The sequence below is a fragment of the Pinus tabuliformis genome, chromosome 2_1 (assembly GCF_031772625.1).
Source record: "Pinus tabuliformis cultivar Carrire ecotype Pingquan chromosome 2_1, CPIR1, whole genome shotgun sequence".
Classification (NCBI taxonomy): domain Eukaryota; kingdom Viridiplantae; phylum Streptophyta; class Pinopsida; order Pinales; family Pinaceae; genus Pinus; species Pinus tabuliformis.
In genome coordinates this window covers 125,019,611-125,039,137 of record NC_142299.1, presented here as the reverse complement: position 1 = coordinate 125,039,137, position 19,527 = coordinate 125,019,611, and the positions used below count along the sequence as shown (strand labels likewise).

Sequence of the window (19,527 nt, the reverse complement as noted above, 5' to 3'; positions counted from 1 at the left end):
TCCTCAGCTTATGCACATGCATATGAAATCTTACTAAATGAAGTGTAGCATCATCATCTCTTCCATCTCTGAATTTTGGCAAGTATGTTTGCCAGTGTACCTTAGGCATACAATTTGGAAAGCCTGGAACATGATCTCGTTGCATAGGATCATACACTCTGGATTGAGAACTCATTTCGATTTCGGGATCTTGCTGCTAGTGGAGTCTTTAAATCAGGTTGGAGTCGCCAGGTGAATGTTTCACCCTTCATATCTGTCTGACCGTTTTCCACCATCAACAATCAGATCTAAACTTTGATGATCTTTCCCGGGGAATATGAAATTATTCACTCCTCGTCAACGACGCCAAAATGTTATCCTCCACAATGTCCCAAGCTGAGAGGAGATCGACAGAGGTAACCACAGACCAAGCTTTCAGTTTGGTAGCTAGCCCTACCAAACCAGAGAGGGCTCTCTCTATGATCACAACCAATGAATTGACTGGAAAAGGAATAGATTTTAGGCTAGGTATGCTAGGCTCAGGTAGGTCTTGAAAATTTAGGGTTTGATGTTGGATAAGGGAGAAAAACCAGGTAGCTAGGTCAAAGGCTCAAAGGGTTACAACATCAAAGATATAAAGGAGCAAGGTAGCAATAATTATGTGATGGATTTAGGGTTTTTCGGTGTAGTCTAGTGTTTGGAAGATGCAAAATGGTTTTAATGAGCATGAGCACATGAATTCATTAAACAGGAAAGAAATTAACACATAATGATATTCCCATAAAAACAGTTCTTTATGCAAAGAATTTTGTTTACAAAATTTACGGAAAACCACTAAGGAACTGATGAATGGAAATAGAAGATGAATATCTTTCATGTAAATCTATAACAGAGAAAAAAACAACATCACAAACTTACTGCACATTAATTCCTAGATAATAGGTGCAAATTGTATCATTTGATTTCCAGAAAATGTCCAAGTACAAGCTACAATAGTTCCCTCCTCTGATGTCCAACCTTTTGCACTCTGAAATTCATGAAATATATACAATTATCTCATCCCTGGACTAAGGGAGTCGAGCTCAACTATCTCCCTAAATATACAAACAATTGCATTAAATTTGGCACTCCCTGCTACGAATAGGAACTGAATTTCTAAAAATATGGACCAAATATTAACTCGTATCTCTTGAATCATGACATATATTACAAAAAAGAAGGAGGTTTTTGGAGATTAGCTTGTGTTTGAGCAAAAAATTTCTCCATTTTTGTAGATTCATCTCCATATCCTTGGAATATGAGCTACAAAAGCATGACTAAAATAGGAAATCATTAAAAGTTTAAATCTGTAAAACTAAGTTGTAAAGATCTAGTCAAATATTCCAATCCACGACACCTATGAAGAAAATGGAAGAGTTTTTTGATATTTGGCTCGTTCTTAACAAAAATATCCTTGTGTTTCTCAAAATTGTTTTCCATATGTTAGAAAAGCGCGCCAAAAAAACAATTACTAAAACAGTAAAACAAATTCAAAATTTGATTTTTTGAACATAAGCCTCAAATCTCGCTGCATATCTCCCAAATCATAACACCTATGCATAAAATGAAGGAGGTTTTTGTTCTTTGGTCTATGATTGAAAAAACCTCTTTCAATTTTGTAAAATTTATGCCCATTACTTCAGAAACTGATTTTGAAGTAAAATTGTCCCTGTGTGCAGCGAATGACCTCAAAAGAACCATTAGATTTTCTAATGATAATTTTGATGATGACCATGACCTTAGGCTTGTCATGAGAGTAGCATATACATAATACATTTAGATGTTGACTCAAGACTCTTTTCCAACCAAGAGAGATGTCAAATTTTATTTGAAAATATAATAATTTGACCCTAAGACCCTATCCACAATATGAAAAGAGTATTTTTTATCACTGTGACTATTGGACACTAACAGGAGGAACATCAGGAAGTTGTGGAGAAGCCAGAAGTTCAAGAATAGAGGGTAGAGAAAGCCTCTCAAGTAGAAACATCTAGAGAAGGAAGAAAATGAATCATCGAAGCTGAGAGTTTATTGCATGATGCTAGAGAGACTGTCACCAGATCGGTACATTGGATACATGGTGCTAATGATTGAGTTAGTTAAGACTGAGCAACCTGTATGGGTTGATGCAATGGTAGAGGAATATGATTCCATTGTAAATAACAGTGTTTCGAAAGTGGTCCCAAGGTCAACGGATAAATCAGTGGTGGGTTTGAGATGGCTTTACAAGGTAAATCATGCAACAGATGGAAATATAGAGAAGTATAAGGCCAGATTTGTGGCCAAGGGATTCTCTCAAGTTGAGGGAATAAACTATGAGGGAAACTTTCCACCAGTCACAAGATATTCATCCATTATATCTATACTTTCTCTGTCAATGCAGACGGGGTGGAATATCCACCAAATGGGTGTGAAGACAACATTCCTCAATGAAGCTATTGAGGAAGAGTTGAACATTGAGCAACTGGAAGGTTTTGAGACCTTTGATCAATAGTCACATGTGTGCAAAATCAAGAAAGCATTGTATGTACTCAAGCAAGTACCCCATGCTTGGTACACTGGGATCAAAAAATATATCATTGGTTTGGGCTTCACCAAAAGTGAAGTAGATGCAAACCTTTATCATATTTTGGTAGAAGGTAAATTGTTAATTATTTTCTTATATGTTGATGATTCGTTTATAATGGGTGATGGTAAGTTGATCAAATATTGCAAGGAGGACCTTGTGATGAGGCTCATCAATAGGTACATTATAAGGGTCATAATGCCATCCTCCAACTTTAGAACTATCTCTTTCTCACATTTATTTAAAATTTTTGTTACATTTTTCTTAGTGAGAAGGGTAAAAGATGTTTTGTTATGACACGTGGCATAATATGATTTAATTGTGCAAAATGGAGCATTTTTTAGATAATTTCCATGCACGGGGTCGGAGTAGACAATAGGGAGAGATTCTAGGAGGTTGCCCACCTCCTTAATTCCTTGAATCAGCCCAAGATCACAACACTCTCTCTCATCATCTCAAGGTCATTGGCAGCCAAGCAAGATGAGGTCATTGGCATCCAAGCAAGTTCAGTTAATGAAGATCAAGATCCACCATTCACGAGTTATGGGAGACAAACATTCATATTTTAGAGGGAGCTGCTAGTAGCTACCCTTGTGTATAAATAAACTTGTAAAAGAGCTCATTAGGATTCGATTTTTTCTTTTAGCTAGGTAGATATTGAGCTCAAGTACTTGGCACTATTATTTTTTACTGTCATATGATGTATTAGACATTAATTCAACAATAATGAGAAGTTTCTTATTGGTTCATCAGTAAGTTAGCTCCAAAGGGCTGAGCCTCTTGGGTTTCGGCCCAACCTCGGTGGCTTAGGTCTCTCGTATGTATTTGTATCTCTTTTTAGTTTAGAGTGCTTATTAGTTTCTTGTATTTCATTAGAAAATAGCCCATAAAAATTTTGTGATTGCAACCTCTACCTCATCTCTCCCATGGGAGCATGAATGGAAGGATCTACAATCAAATTCCAAAAATACTATGTTTATGATTTCTTGGAAGAAGATTTATGTTAGTCATCTTGTCTTGCATGTGATTACTATAGCATAGGAGTTGGTTTATTCACTAGATGAGAGTTTTTTCATAGATTAGATGGCATTCAAATTCAAATCATCATTTCCACTACTAGTTTTTTCATTTTGTCAATGATGAAAGGGTATATGCATGTTATGATTACAGTGTTATTTGGATATGCAGGAAAGGGAAACTTCACCACCTCAATCTTGGACTTCCTCGTCCTCTTTTATGAATCCCAAATTTTGTCTTCAAAGTTATGTTCTTGAAATCGTTTTCCTAGACCACTGTGAGCAGCTCTCCTAGCGCAAAACAGGCCTTCAAAAGGCCCTGAGCTTGGCTAGGAGCTTTGGAAACCCTTCATCCGTTTACCTCAACCTCCATCCACCTTTCCATCCCTTTAACCCATCATTTCCACCTCCTAAACCTTCTCGGCAACCTTTCTATAGCATTACAAGCCTTCCCATAGCAATACAGGGCACCTGTAGTAGCCTACTGTAGCAACATGTTTCTTCACCAATTTTGACCTTTGCTGCAATTTGGACTTAACTTAGAATTAGGTTGACCCCTAGCTTTGACTCCATGATCAAGGGCAGATCCTAGGCCACTCGAAACCCTCCTTTTCCTTCACTACAATATAGAACAGCGTTAGTTCCTTTATCACATATTTGGCACAAATAGAACGTTGATTTATATGCAAGTGTGAGCTAGATAGATGATGCGTGGAATTTTGAGTTATGGTTTGGTAGGTTAGCTTCTTGTCTACAAGTAGATTTTGTAGCTAGATGGTTGATTACAAGTTAATGTAGTTTCCTTTCTACAAGTAGTGTAGCTCTTGGATTTTCATGAATTGATTCAATAGTATTTTGCAAGTTGAGGTTAATGGCAGGTCCCTTTTCAAAGCTATGGGTAGTTTCTAAATTTCACCTTCGTTAGCTAGTTGCATTCTAATTGAGTAGGAGGAATGATCATGGAGCACTATTGATCAAATGTCCTAATTGAGGGTGGCATGAGTAGAATCCCATATGTTGTGTATATAGGACTGTCACCTCAAAGTTTGTACGAACCCCAGGTTGATAAATAGAGTTGAGTCCTTGGGAGGGTGCAATACCAAGTCTCACCAACTTGCAAGAGAATTTGGAAATCACATGGGACTCGTGCACTACTTCCTTGGATTGGAAGTATGCAAAGGAGATGGGGAATTGTTTTTATTACAAGGAAAGTATGCTAATGAGATACTAAAGAAGTTTCACATGAAGAGTGGCAAACCCATGGAGACACCTCTAGCCACTAGTTGTAGAAAAGAGGATGCTACTTCAAGTGAAGTAGTGGAGGCTACCATTTATCGACAACTTGTGGGTTCACTAATGTATTTGGTGAACGCACGACCATATATGTGTTATGCATTCAACTAGCTTAGTCAAGATATGGTTAGGCCAACAAAATTGTTTTGGAGGGAAGCTAAGAATGTTCTAAGATGCATCAGAGGAACCACCTATAAAAAATCCTTGTAGATTCAAATTGTTAATTGTAATAAGCTAAAACAATAGACTTGAATCTACTATACGCATCAACAGAAACAATTAAACGATCATGAAATCACGAAGCATAGAAGAGAAAGAATTCAATCAGCACATTACACAGTGATTTCCTGGGGAAAACCACAACTAAAAACCCTTGCTATTTATATATTGAATTAGTTAAAGAATATGATGAATACAATATGCTCTGCTCAATCTTGAGCTTAACCTGCACAAGTATTTTCTATCCTCTCCTTGACCAACTTCCTTTGGAAAATACTTAGCCAAATTTCCAAGCCTCTAAGATCCTAATTCCTTGCACTGTTCCTCAAGGAACTAGCTCCTATTTAATGGAGAAAATCCTCAATTATGAATTGTGCAACCTTCATAGGAATTCCTCTGAATGCATGCACCATTTTCTTAATTTAGATGATTTTACAACTGATAGTACACTATCCCTGAACTCCAATCTCAATTGGGTCTTTCTCTGATCTGACATGCATGAGTTAATTATGAGCGAATATTCAATTTACTAGTTGATCACGCAGTCATCACCCCACTATTCGACAGACATCACCCCACTACTGTAGGTTGCACCCCACTATTGCAAGTTACACCCCACTACTGCAATATGCACCCCACTACTTCAGGTCACACCCCAATACTATAGGTTACACCCCACTACTACAGATTACACCTCACTACTGGACCTCCAAGTAATTCCTCCATTAGTTGGAACTAGTTTAACTGACTTTAACTCAGTTAGATTGAATTAAATAATTACAACTCAAAATAAACTCAATTAGTTATCCTAATTGTACAAGACACTCTACATGACTCCAGTTAGACCCTCAACTCGAATTAATTGAGCCAACTAAGTCAAATTTATAACTTAGTTAACTATTACAAGTTGTCATGAGATGCAGAATTACAATTTTATTCCTAAATTAAATTATGATTTTCCATTGATGTTATTTTCAACATTTCTTGTTGTTATTGTCAACACTCCCTCTCAACAAGAAAGGAATTCAACTCTATCCTGATCTGGTAGTTTTGGAATGTTATGCATGCAACAATTGCCATTGTTGTTGTTGCTACTGCAACATCTATAGCCCAAAAAAAACATCCGAACAAAATAAATTGAATCAACTGTGTCTGCAATTGTTTATTGGGAGAAACGCTACTACTGCTGACTCTACTACTGAACCTCCTACTATGCTATACACACTACTCTGCACTCCTCAGTATCTTATTTGCATTGATCCTCCTACTATTGAATATTGTGCCCCCCACAGTAAGGTAATGATCCATGAGATAAAAAGCACCTCAATGGATCCTACCCAAATTCTAAAACTCTTGGATTAAGGTTTCATATCATCCCACCTCACACCTGGAGGTATGGCTACATGTGCTCTCTCTACCCACTTGGCTCGAAATTTCCCCCTAATGGAGGTCTCTTTTTGAGTGGATGTCTCCAATCGGTCTCCTCTCTGCTTCTCCAGTTGTGGCTTCTCCACAACTTGTTGAGGCTTCTTCTGAGGCTACTAATTCAGAGGCTGCATGTTGAGAGGCAATTTATTCTCCCTGTCAACCACCAAATCTCTAACCTTTTCCTTGATCCTCAAGGCTTTGCAAGCATGAACTAAATCCGATCTACTCATATTGTTTCTGCTACTTCTCGAATGCTTCTTCTACATTGTTGCTGCAACTACTGCAATAATGAGTTTGATCTCCTAAGATGCTGAAGTACTAGCTTGCATGGGGTTTCTCCTTCTGAAACTAAACTCCCTCTAAATCTTGATCTCCTTGTGGTAAATCTCTATGCCCCTCAATATATCAATATCATTGATCAAAACTCCTTGTTTTGCTAAACATTGGCTCATTGATCTGCCCACTAGAAACCTTCTTTCTCCATTAAGAAGTCTACACATGGGGTCTTCTAGATCTACCCTGGACTAGAGCTCCATCAATCTACAAGGATAACTTCAAATTCTTCCTTTCTAGTGTGATTTCAGCTCTGATACTGTGTAGAAATTTCTACAAAACTAGCTCTGATACCATGCAGAAATTTCTACAAATCTAGAATTGATACCATGTAAAGAATCCTTGTAAATTCAAATTTCTAATTGTAATATGCTAAAACAATAGACTTGAATCTAATCTACTCATCAACAGAAAAAATTAAATGATCACAAAACCATGAAGCATACAAGAGAAATAATTCAATCGACACATTACATAATGATTTCCTGGGGAAAGCCACAATGAAAAACCCTTGCTATCTGTATATTGTGTTAGTCAAATAATCTGGATGAATACAATATGCGCTACTCAACCTTGAGCTCAACCTACACAATTATTTTCTATCCTCTACCTGATTGACTTCCTTTGGCCAATACTTAGCCAAATTTCCAAGCCTCCAAGCTCCTAATTCCTTACACTTTTCCTAAAGGAAGTAGCTCCTATTTAATGGATAAATTCCTCAATTATGAATTGCACAATCTGTTTAATTTAGATGATTTTACAACTATTAGGCCTTTCTCTAACTACATGCACCATCTGTTTAATTTAGATGATTTTACAACTATTAGTACATAGTCCCTGAACTCCAGTATCAACTAGGTATTTCTCTGATTTGACATGCATGAGTTAATTATGAGTGAATCTTCAGTTTATTGGTTGATCACTACAGTCAGCACCCCATTGTTTGACATAAAACACCCCATTATTGCAGGAAACACCTCACTACTACAGGTTACACCCCACTACTGCAGGTTGCACCCCACTACTATAAGTTGCACCCCACTACTACAGGTTACACCCCACTACTATAGATTACACCCCACTACTGGACCTCCCACTAATTCCTCCATCAGTTGGAACTAGTTTAAATAAATTTAGCTCAATTTGACTGAATTAAATAATTACAACTCAAAATAAACTCAACTATTGCTCCTAATTGTAGGAGACACTCTACATGACTCTAGTTAGACCCTCAACTAGAATTAACTAAGACAACTAAGTCAAATTAACTTAGTTGACTTTACAATTTTTCATGAGATGTGGAATTACAATTTTATTCCCAATTTAATTCAAGGACAAATTAAATTATGATTATTCCTTGATTTTATTTTTAACATTACTTGTTGTTATTTTCAACACCACCTAGTCTGGACTATGGTACAGACGGGAAAAGGGAGTGAAGAAGTTATGTGGATTCACTAAAGTAGATTGGGTGGGGAGTTTATCAAACCGGAAGAGTACATTAGGAGGAATTTTCAATGTTGTCTCTACAGCAGTTTCATGGTACAATAGGAAGCAAATATCAGTGGCACTCAACTCAACAAAAGCAAAATAGATGGTTGCAATCCATGCAACATGTGACGTGATCTAGATGAGAAATATTATTGTGACTATTTCGTCAGATGATGGATCCTACTATGATATACTGTGACAATCAGAGTTGCATTAAGCTCTATGAAAATCCAGTATTTCATGATCGATCCAAGCATATTGATATCTAGTATCACCATCTACGAGATTGTGTGCAGAGGTGGATCATGTTTCTAGATTACATTCCAACAAAGGAACAAGATGCAAATACTTTGACAAAGGATTTGTCAAATGGAGAATTCAAGTTACATAGAAGTAGGATGAATGTATCTGATCTGTTAGAGTCAGTATTTTCATACTACCACCAGTGAGCAAAATTTCTCTTTTATAGCATATTAGAGTCCCATTTGAAATTGTTTACATTCCACTCAGGTCATCATGAAAAAAAAATTGTTCACTGATGGTAGTCCAAAGCCCAAAATCACTTTTCCCTCTCAAAATTTTGTGTTTGCTGACCCTCCTTCATGTGTCTCCCAAGTTACCATTGAACATGAAGGCTCATTTCATCACATTTTATGTTAGTCAAATCCACCTTAAATTCAGTAATTTGAGGTTCCATTAGGTCACTAGGGTTTATTTTTCCAAGGTCCAATAAGTCACCATCTCACTACATAAGGTCAGAAAAATATGAGAGTCAAGCAAATAATGTCTTTTTCAGTTAAATCAATCTTTCCAAATCATGTAACCATAGTTACTGAAAGCCTTAAATTTGATTTCAAGAAGGGATTTTATCCCAAGTTTGTAAATTAGAACTACAAACAGATGTAATAATTTTTATTTTTGTTTATGTAATTTTATGTCCATCATATGTAATAAGTTACTTTTAGCTACATACTCAAGTCCATTGCAAAAAGCATCCCAAGCAGAAAGTCAAAATTAGGATTGCCAAAGCATCATCCACCTGTCAAGAGCAAAAAAGGTTAGAAAGTCAAAAAGGCATTAATATGAAAATTTGGAAATGACAAAGAACTTTAGAAAGTGGGTATGCAAACTCATAAATTAAAGTCATTTCAAGTATAAAGCCTCTCAACACACTCATGAAAGCCTCATTTGCACTCTAGCACTCTCACAACTCCTTAGCAAAAGAAAATTAGTGATTTTTAGGCGAAATTGGGCAAAACAGAGCAAGAGGATGCGTTCAGCAAGGTTGTTGCACATTTAGCCTAGTCGCTGCACTCCTGTAGAGGTCGTTGCGCATTTTTCAAATTTTACAGTGTAATTTATAATGGTGTTGCACTCCTATAGAGGTCATTGCGCGTTCGACCAGGTCATTGTGCCTTTGCCCGGGTTGCTGCACGTTCACCTGGAAGGAGCCAAACATTCTAAAAACCCTCCATCGCCACCAAGTTTCCAGGTTAATTATCATTCACTCTAGCAAATCAGGTTGGTGGAAGAATTACTCACTCCTACCCTCCTTTGTTTGCCTACATAGGGTTTAAATTGTTTGTTGTTTTTCCTAAGATTAAACCCTAGCCATACATTCCCACCATCTCAAAATCACATTTCCTACTTTTCATCACTATTCCTCCCTCACTTAACAACTATTCCCTATCATCTCCCTCATTCCACATATCCCCATCTCCTCCTCATCATCTCTCCTCACATCATTCCACATTTCCAATATCCACAGTCCATTCTATCATTCCCCTAGGGTTTTAAAAGCAACAAATCATGGCAAAAGAAGAACACACAAGTCAGAGTGATGGAGAAAAACAATAGAGGAGGAAATATAAAAAAGGAGGGAAAATCATTAGATATGAACCAACCAACACTAGAGAGCTCATGGCATCTCCCATCACTGTCACAAGCTTTAAAAATATGGGCTGTTTTGAGTTTTGTGAGAAGGTGGAAAGGACATAGCATCATTTTGAATTGACCAGACAGTTCATTATCAACCTCCATGACAATCAAGCAACCTTTGCCAGTGTCACCTTTACCATATCTTATGCTATCATATAAGCTGCTACTAGGATCCCAGATGTTGGGAAAAAGTGGTTTAAACATGCTGATTTGGATTATTGCTACGATGAGCCATATCTTAAACCCAACCATAAAAATGAAAGGAGGAGGATTTTTCCTTTCTCTTACCTCCTAGACAGATATGTTCCTATGATGAAAATCATCATGAAGTACTTCACATGTGAGGGTAGGTTTTATAGGCTCTATTCCTATCATATTCGGTTACTCATGCATTTTACAAGAGTTGGAATGCTCAATTTTCCCTACTATCTTTACCGGGATATCGACAAGATGTCATACATTGCCCAAAGGAAAGATCATTATCATCAAATGTAGAGCATATTTCACCATTCTCTCATCAAAATGATAGTTCTATACTGCCTTGATCAACTAAAAATTGCATGGGACACTTTCATATCCAATGAGGTTTTCACAATCCAACCTATTCAGCACGACCAAGAGTCACCTTCATCCTCTCATCCACCCACCTCCATTCCTCCACCTCATTCTATACATCATTCATCTTCATCTCATGAGTCAGCCACACCATCACCTCCATCATCACCATTTCATCAGCCTATTCATTCACCTGGCAAAGATAAAGGAAATGAGCAGGAGCATATTGAGCATGGTGAGAGAAGCAAGCCCAAAAGGGTTGGTTTAGGTACCTTGGCACATACCTATCAGAGAGGGCATAGGCAAGTGTTTGCCCCACTGATTGTGGGAGGGGCCTTGCCTTGTTCATCGACAAAACAGATTCAAAAGGGCAAGGAAAAAGTTGTAGAGGCAAAGATCCAGCAGCAGAGGAAGACCTCCATGAGATAGAGCATGATTTTCAGTTAGTTGAATCAAATGAACATGTTGACAGTAAAATCACAGCTATTGTCATCAAGGAGAAGAATGCACTCATAGGAGAGCTCGAGGTCAACTTGCAAAGGACCAAATGGATCATTTCCTATTATGAGCAGGAAAATAGGCAATTTGAGGTAAAAAATGAGCTCATGGAAATTCAGCTCAGAAAGGAAAAGAGAGAGGCTGAAAAGGCAAAGGCATTACTTAATGAGGCATATAAGCATTATGGTGAGCCACTTGATGAACACGTGCCAAGAAGAAGGCCAAGGACTAGAGGCATAAAAAGAGCCTTGGAGCAGGAAAGGAAAAGGGAGGAAGAAATGGCCAATCAGCTCACCTTGAATGAGTAATTTTCCAAGATGGTAAATGAAAACCAAGAATATTGGCCCAAGAAGGTAAATGATCATCTGGAGAACCTCCCAGGCAAGGCCAAGAAGGACAATGATATTTAAAGAAGGATGGTGAAGCACTATGCTATGAGAAACAAAATTGCAAGAGCCAAACTCAAAAGAGCTCATGCAAAAATTGAGGCTTTGACCAAGCAAGAGGAGAAAAAGAGGTTGTATATCCTTGCCGAGGCATCACTCCATGCGTAAAATATATATCTAGTTGTCAGCCCACCAATTTTGAACATTTTTGAACAATTTTGGCAAGATATGTTTTGTTGTGTTTTTTGAAGAAAGTTTTGCACAGTCAGCATGGTCAAACGCGCAGCACCTAGGACGTTGTGCTTTTGTTTGGTGAACCCATTGAGAAAATGGTCAGCATTTTTGGATTCAAAATGATGAGTAAATGCACCCTGTACTTTTTCTAAGAATTTGGAGCAAACCTGGTCAGCCAAAAGGGTCAAAACTACCAAAAAATCACCTTTCTGCCTCTTTTTGGCCTTGTTGATGTGCTTTTGAGTAGTCTTGGGAGATTGTAATTTTAGAGGGGTAAATGAAGCCCATTTTGAAAACCAAGGGAAGTTTTGGAAACTAGACAGGATAAGCTTTCCAATGAGTTATCTTGGGCTAGATTTGGACATCGGAAGGCAGTCAAAAGTCAGCTTGAAGAGAACGTTGCGCATTTGACCAGGGTCATTGCGCGTTTAATTAGGTCGATGCTCGTTTGACAGTTTTCCACAATTTTCACTGTTTCATTCCAAGATGACTTTTACCCACGATAAAATCAAGTTTTACCTATGTAATTGATCTAGATGATGTAATAATTATGTTTTTACTTTATCTAGGGTAGATACATCAGTTAGATGGCCTATGTGGCATGTAATGAATCAGTTTGCTAGAGTGAAGGATGAGTCACTTTGATCACCCTACGCTCCAGCTACCAGTTCAGCCTTTCTTGCAACTACTCCTCCACTCATGGATTCAACCCCTGAGCCTAGGATGAGTTGGATGCTGGCCTATATTATGTATTTTCTCATTCATTTTACAGGTTGGATTCAGTAGGGATGCTATACTAGTGATCAGGGACTATTGTATCAAATTGTGGCAATTTTCAATAGATGAGTTGCAGCTATTTTTCTGGGATACATGTGGTATGAATTTTTAGCATTGTTTCTTCTTTGTGACCATTTGTATGGATGTTTTATTAGTTCATAAACCATTCCATGTTTTTTATATGGTATTTTACAAGTTGATAGGTAGAATACATGTTTGCTCATGCTCTGTTTTGGGTAATTTATCATACTTTGTCCATTTTTCCTCAGTTTAGGAAGAATACATCTCTTATGCTCTTCCTAATTCCTCATCAGTCTTAAACCATCTCATCAAATCACCTTTTAAGTGTTAAGCTTTGTACCTACCTTTCCCCTTTGAATGTCTTCAATCATATCTCATTTGCCCTAACCTAGTCCCTCTAACCTAAATCACTCATCCTTGTGACTACCCAACCAAAATCAAATCAAACAACCTCTGCACATCATACCTAGCCTAAAACCCTAATCTATTCAGCCCTCCTGGCTGTGATCCTTTGGAAAGAGCCCTCTCCGGCTTGGTAGGGCTAGCTACCAAGCTAAAAGACTAGTTTGTGCTTACCTCAGCCGAACTCTTCCTTAGCCTTGGAGATCCGGAGGAGTGATAACATGATCATCCCTTTCTTGCTGAGAGGGAGTGTTGAATATGGAGCAAGAAAAATCTCAGTTTGATTTTCCTTCGTCAAACTATAAAAAAATGAATTTCCATTTCAACAGACAAATCGGATGAGTTAACTTCAGTGACATGGCTTGTGTCACCCGGATCATACCTAGCCTAAAACCCTAATCTATTCAACCCTCCTGACTGTGATCCTTTGGAGAGAGCCCTCTCCAGCTTGGTAGGGCTAGCTACCAAGCTAAAAGACTAGTTTGTGGTTACCTCAGTCGAACTCTTCCTCAGCCTTGGAGATCCGGAGGAGTGATAACATGATCCTCCCTTTCTTGCTAAGAGGGAGTGTTGAATATGGAGCAAGAAAAATCTAATTTTGATTTTCCTTCGTCAAACTATAAAAAATGAATTTCCATTTCAACAGACAAATTGGATGAGTTAACTTGAGTGACACGGCTTGTGTCACCCAGTTATATTAGATAATTTGAGTTGGAAGACTTGAGTTCAGTTGAGCATGAGTTAATGTGAATTTCTAGCAATCTAATTCTGTTAAATTGAGTTATCGTCAGTTAAACTAGTTCTAAATGTTAGAAGAACTATGGAAGATCAAGTTGTGTAGTGTGACTTGACTCACATTCAAAGATCAACTAGTTAACTAATTAATCAGCCGAGAATAACTATTGCATGTAGAGAATTCGATTTACTTAGTTGAGGTGGAGATTCCAACGTAGTGTACTATCAATTGTAGACTATTATAAAGTGCATAGGTGGTGCATGCAATCAAAGGATCAACCTAGATGGGTTGCGCAATTCCAATTGAGGAATATCCTAATTAATAGGGGCCTAATTCCTCAAGGAACAATGCAAGGAAATATGAGCTTGGATGGATTGAAAATTGGCTAAGTGATGGCCAGAGTCATTCTTTCAGGTAGAGGGATAGACTATACACTTGCAGGTTGTACCCAAACTTGAGAAAGCATATGTATTCATCCATATTCTTTGAAATATGCAATACAAATAGGAATGGGTTTTGAGCAGTTGCTTTCCAATATGTAAATCTTTGTGTATGTGTGTTTAATCTTGATGCATGTTTATGATTTGAGCTCTTGATCATGAATTGAATTCTGCAAATGAGTAGAGTAGATTTGAGTCTTTTGTTTTAGTAAATTACATGAGCAGTTTCATATCTACACATTAATTTCTACATAACAATAATAGAATAACCATTAAAGCCGCATAATAACAAGTACATTTAATTATAAATTACAAGAAGAGAAGAGATCTTAACATATGCAAATCCAACCAAGTCAGGGACTTCCACATACCACCCGACCATAGATTGGGTTGAAACAAATCTCTCTTTCATCCAATCACCCCCGCACCATATTCCAAGCATGAATGTAGGATATCATGATATAAATCAACCAAAACCAAACCATGGCTTCCAGAGGCCAAACCGCCTCAACCCTCAACCAGTGATTCCACCTCATGGTTAGACACTAGTAACCATCGCAGATTGGTCTCTACCCAAGTTTTACAGGGCTCTAGAGCGTTTGTTCCAACCCAACTTCTAGGACTAGTAACTCAACCCATAGTTGTCGCCAAGCTCTAGAGTGTTTTTCCAACTTTTAAGACTAGTGACTCAACCCACCAAGGGCTCTAGAGAATTTGTCCAACCAAGGGTTCCATGACTAGTAACTCAACCAAAGTTGTTATAGGGCTTCTAGATCATTTATCCAACCAAGGATCCAGGAACAAATAACTCAACCCACAACCATAAGGAACATGAGCATCAATCAGAAAACAAAAGGGAAAACCCACAACACCATGGCTATCCAGCAAATGGCAAGGCTAGGAAAAACCACTGTCAATCTAGGAAATTATCCTTGTCAATGATAGATCATAACCAAATAACCACATGCATATTCCATGCATGCCAAAACTAGTAAGGAAATCATACATGCAACTCGGTACCTGCAAAGAAAACTTGTTGTAGTTGTTGATCTCGTTATTCCCTTGTGCTTTCCTGCTTTTCCTTTGCCTTGTTTCTCCAAATCCAAGTGTGCACAAAATCCTCCAAGAATGCTCCAAGAAAACTCTAGGTGTGCAAGGGTATGAGTGAGAGAGAGAGAGAATAAAGAGAAAGCTTCAAAAATAAACTGACAAAAAGCTATGAAATTATCTTTAGAAGCTTTTTTTATTATTATTGAGGCCTCTATTTTCTTCATTTTCCATTATTTTCCTTCATTTTCCTCGTCACATGCAACCTATGACCTTTCACCTTCCTTTTCTCCTATTTTCCATTTTTCATAAAGAAAATATCAATTAATACGACTTTGCCTTTTCCATTGCCTTTGCTAATTTCCATAGCCATTTATTAATCACAAGTGATCCCCATCACCATGTCTTTGCCCAACATTCAACTTGGAATACATGTCCCATGACCTTGGTTGTTATTTTACCTTTATTAACTCTATTACACGAATTTTTAACCGAGGCTGCTACAAAAGAGGCCCTTTATTTTGTCTACAATGTGCAAGTTATAATCCTTCATGTCTCTCTAGTTCTTTTTCATTATTCACATGGGAAATCTAGGCAACATTTCCTCCCCTCTCAGCCAAAGAGCCCCTCTTCCCTTATGGAGAATTGGTATATAGGAGGATGGTTTCGCTAAGGGATAGCTAGAAGGTCAAGCATGCCCAACCCTTCAAATTCCCCAAGCCTGTTATCATCACCTATCTCACCTATCTTTTCTCTTTATTACATTTTAGAAAAAATCTCATGCATTTATTTTTTAAATACATAATAAATATATATTTTTCAAATATGTTTCCTTGCAACTTTACATCTCAAATGCTATCTTTATTATATGATAGTAATGCAGGGGTGGAAAACAATCATGATTGCATGGGGCCCTTCATGCCAAAAACTTGGTCTTTTTCCTTGTCGATAGCCCCAATCCTTGCATATTCAAATCATTATAAAGCCTATGTTGATATCCAATTGTCCTTATGTGGATCCAATTCAAATCACCTTCAACAATGGGATCCACCACTAGTTCAACCATCTTTCTAATTTGTTCATCTCTAGTTGATCCATAAACTTCCGTGAATATTCCACTGGATAGTTCATCACAACATATATGATAATAATAAATTAAAATATCGTATTTTTACACTATTGTAGTTTTATTAAATTTCTATATCTGTAAACTTAATTGTAATTAGTGCATGCATTCAAATGGAAATTATGCAAAAAAGTAGAGAATGACAAAATAAGCTCACACACACAGATAATATAGAATATATGCTCTCTGGGAAACCCTTTCATGAGGTAACCCAACTAGAAGGTGAGGTCGCTTCGCTCTCTTTCTTTGTCTAGAAATATGTCTACAGGTACAAAGAAGTAATGCCTATGGCCTGTGGGCTGCTACAGTGCACAAATCCTCTCTATGTGCTCTACCTCCTATCTCTCCTTAGTTATCGTTGCTCGACTATGGAACAAAATTCTCTCGAAAGAATGGAAATGCCTCTTCCTCCTAGTGGCCTGTTTATAACACAACTTGATAACCTACTAGTGGTTAAGTTTGACTACATCAACTCTTAACTAGAGTTACAATATATACTCTTCTAGAGGCTTTTACATCAAAAACATGTTACTAGCCCCTTTTCCATGAATAATAGGGGCTGACGTGGCATGCTCTCGAACTATAGGTTTGAAAACAGGAAGGTCAACTTCTGAGTGGCATAACTTTGCATACGAACTTCAATTAACACTCTTCTTACGTCGTTGCAAATATCCTTGTGTGTAGAATAACATGAAATGGTGCCATGCTTAAGCAGTAAAGTTTACCCCCAAAAAATGTTGTTTGATGCCTTAAAACGCTCCCGAAAGGTTTTAGACCACATTTTTCCAAACTGGGTTCCGCTGGTAAAAACAATCCTTTGAGTTGATTCCTCCACTTTTTCCACTCCAAATGCATCGAGATGAATGACAAACAATATAATGATCCAATACGGATCACTACAAAAGCCAATTTTCATTATTTGAATCACCTTCATCAACTTGAGATCAATCAATCATTCAACCATTCTTCTAATGTGTGAAGGTTCGATGAGATCAATCCCTTATTCAACCATCCTTTTAATGTCTCAAGGTTTGACCTTGATATGTTAAACTTCCCTACAAGGGCACTCTCAGCGTAATTTCAAGGCTTTCCTATGAAGAGTAGAAGATGTCACTGTCAACCTTCGAGTTTCCTCATTTGTCTTAACAATGAGTTGTAAGGTGTCATGCTTATTCTTTATCACCTTACTTCCACTTTAATTGGCTAATACCTTTAAAATAATAATGGCCTACATAAATGAATGAGGGAAATAAGAGACAATGTGATAAACTTCACCTCAATGCATGAAAAATATGTATTTCCTTCTTTAAAAATATGTATTTCCTTCTTTAAAAACACTAGTTGCAAAATTAAATTGTTACTATAAAACTACTTCTCTTAAGTTCAAATCCTCCATAAAACTGTAGTTGGGAATAATAAAGCTGCAAGAGTAAGAATGCCTAAACATCTCAACCATTACTAAGTTTTCATAATAAATACCCCAAACATCTTAAATTCAAATCCTCCATAAAACTATAGTTGGGAAAATAATGCTAGAAGAGCAAGCACGCCTAAACATCTCAACAATTACTAAGTTTTCATAATAAATACCCAAACATCCTAAATTCAAATCCTCCATAAAACTGTAGATGGAAATAATAAAGCTAGAAGAGTAAGCATGCCAAAACATGTGAACCATAACTAGGTTTTCTTAATAAATACCCCAAACATTACTAATCTCAACCATAACTAAGTTTTCATAATAAATACCCCAAACATTACTATAACTAAGAATAATAAAGCTAGAAGAGTAAGCACGCCTAAACATTTCAACCATAACTAAATTTTCATAATAAATAATATAACTACTTAAATGGACATCCAATTAAGGAAACATTAATAATAACTAAGTTTTCATAATAAATTATAAGTTTTCTGCTAAATATAACTACTTAAGTGGACATCCAATTATGAAAACACTACTAATTTCAAAATCTAAAGTTTATAATGGCAATTAACTAAATTTTGAACTGTGCCCCATCCCATAACCTCCCTAAACTCAAAAAAGCGCATAATATACATCTGGTCATATTTTATGATTGGTTTCTCATAATAAATAATTGAAAATATCCCGTGCTCGAAACCCTCTCACGTTATCATAAGAGTCCTTTTTCCCGCAAATAAAAGCGCATAATATACATCTGGTCATATTTTATGATTGGTTTCTCATAATAAATAATTGAAAATATCCCGTGCTCGAAACCCTCTCACGTTATCATAAGAGTCCTTTTTCCCGCAAATATACGATTTAATTATATTATAAAATTGCAGGCTGCTGGCTGTGGGGTTCGAACCCACGCGCACTTATGTGCAGAAGATCTTAAGTCTTCCCCCTTAACCAGTCGGGCAAACCAGCTAGACGTTATAATGTTTTCTTTAAATTAGATGCGTCAAACAAAAATGTCATATAATTAAAAATGTTATTAGTGATAGTTTAACTTCAGGTACGAAGGGCGCGAGTTCAAATCCCGCAATGCCCCATTCTTAGAAAAGGAGGTCATAACTTATTCTGAGTAAAAACATGTAATGAGTTGAATTTTATTTAATAATAATATCTAAGCTATGTTAGTATTAAGGCTATAATTAATTGGAAAAGGAATCTTTAAGTTAATTTGTTTTTTAATTCAAATGATGAGAAACTATTTATATGAAAAAAAGTAGTTAAATGTATTTAAGAATGACGGGGTTTTCAGACTTCAAATTGTAAAATGTTATTTTATTATTTTATTTTAAGTTGGTTTAGTTATGAATTTTAATTAATAATATTAATATTTAAGTTATTATTTGTGTAATAATTAATTAGAGAAAAGTTATTAATGGTGGATTTATAAAAATTGTATCACATTAATTCATAATAAGTATCAAAATACTTATTTTATTATATATCACAAGTTCCTAAAATTAATTATATATATATATATATATTAAATTATAATTTTATTTTAAATTATTATTATTAATTAT

The 19,527-nt window shown here is 36.7% G+C and overlaps 1 non-coding gene across 1 annotated transcript; it reads right to left on the bottom strand.

The window, feature by feature from the left end:
- Positions 1-18,836: 18,836 nt before the first annotated feature.
- TRNAL-UAA (transfer RNA leucine (anticodon UAA)) lies at positions 18,837-18,919 on the bottom strand. The gene has a single exon. It is a non-coding gene; the product is annotated as a tRNA-Leu (tRNA).
- Positions 18,920-19,527: the final 608 nt, after the last annotated feature.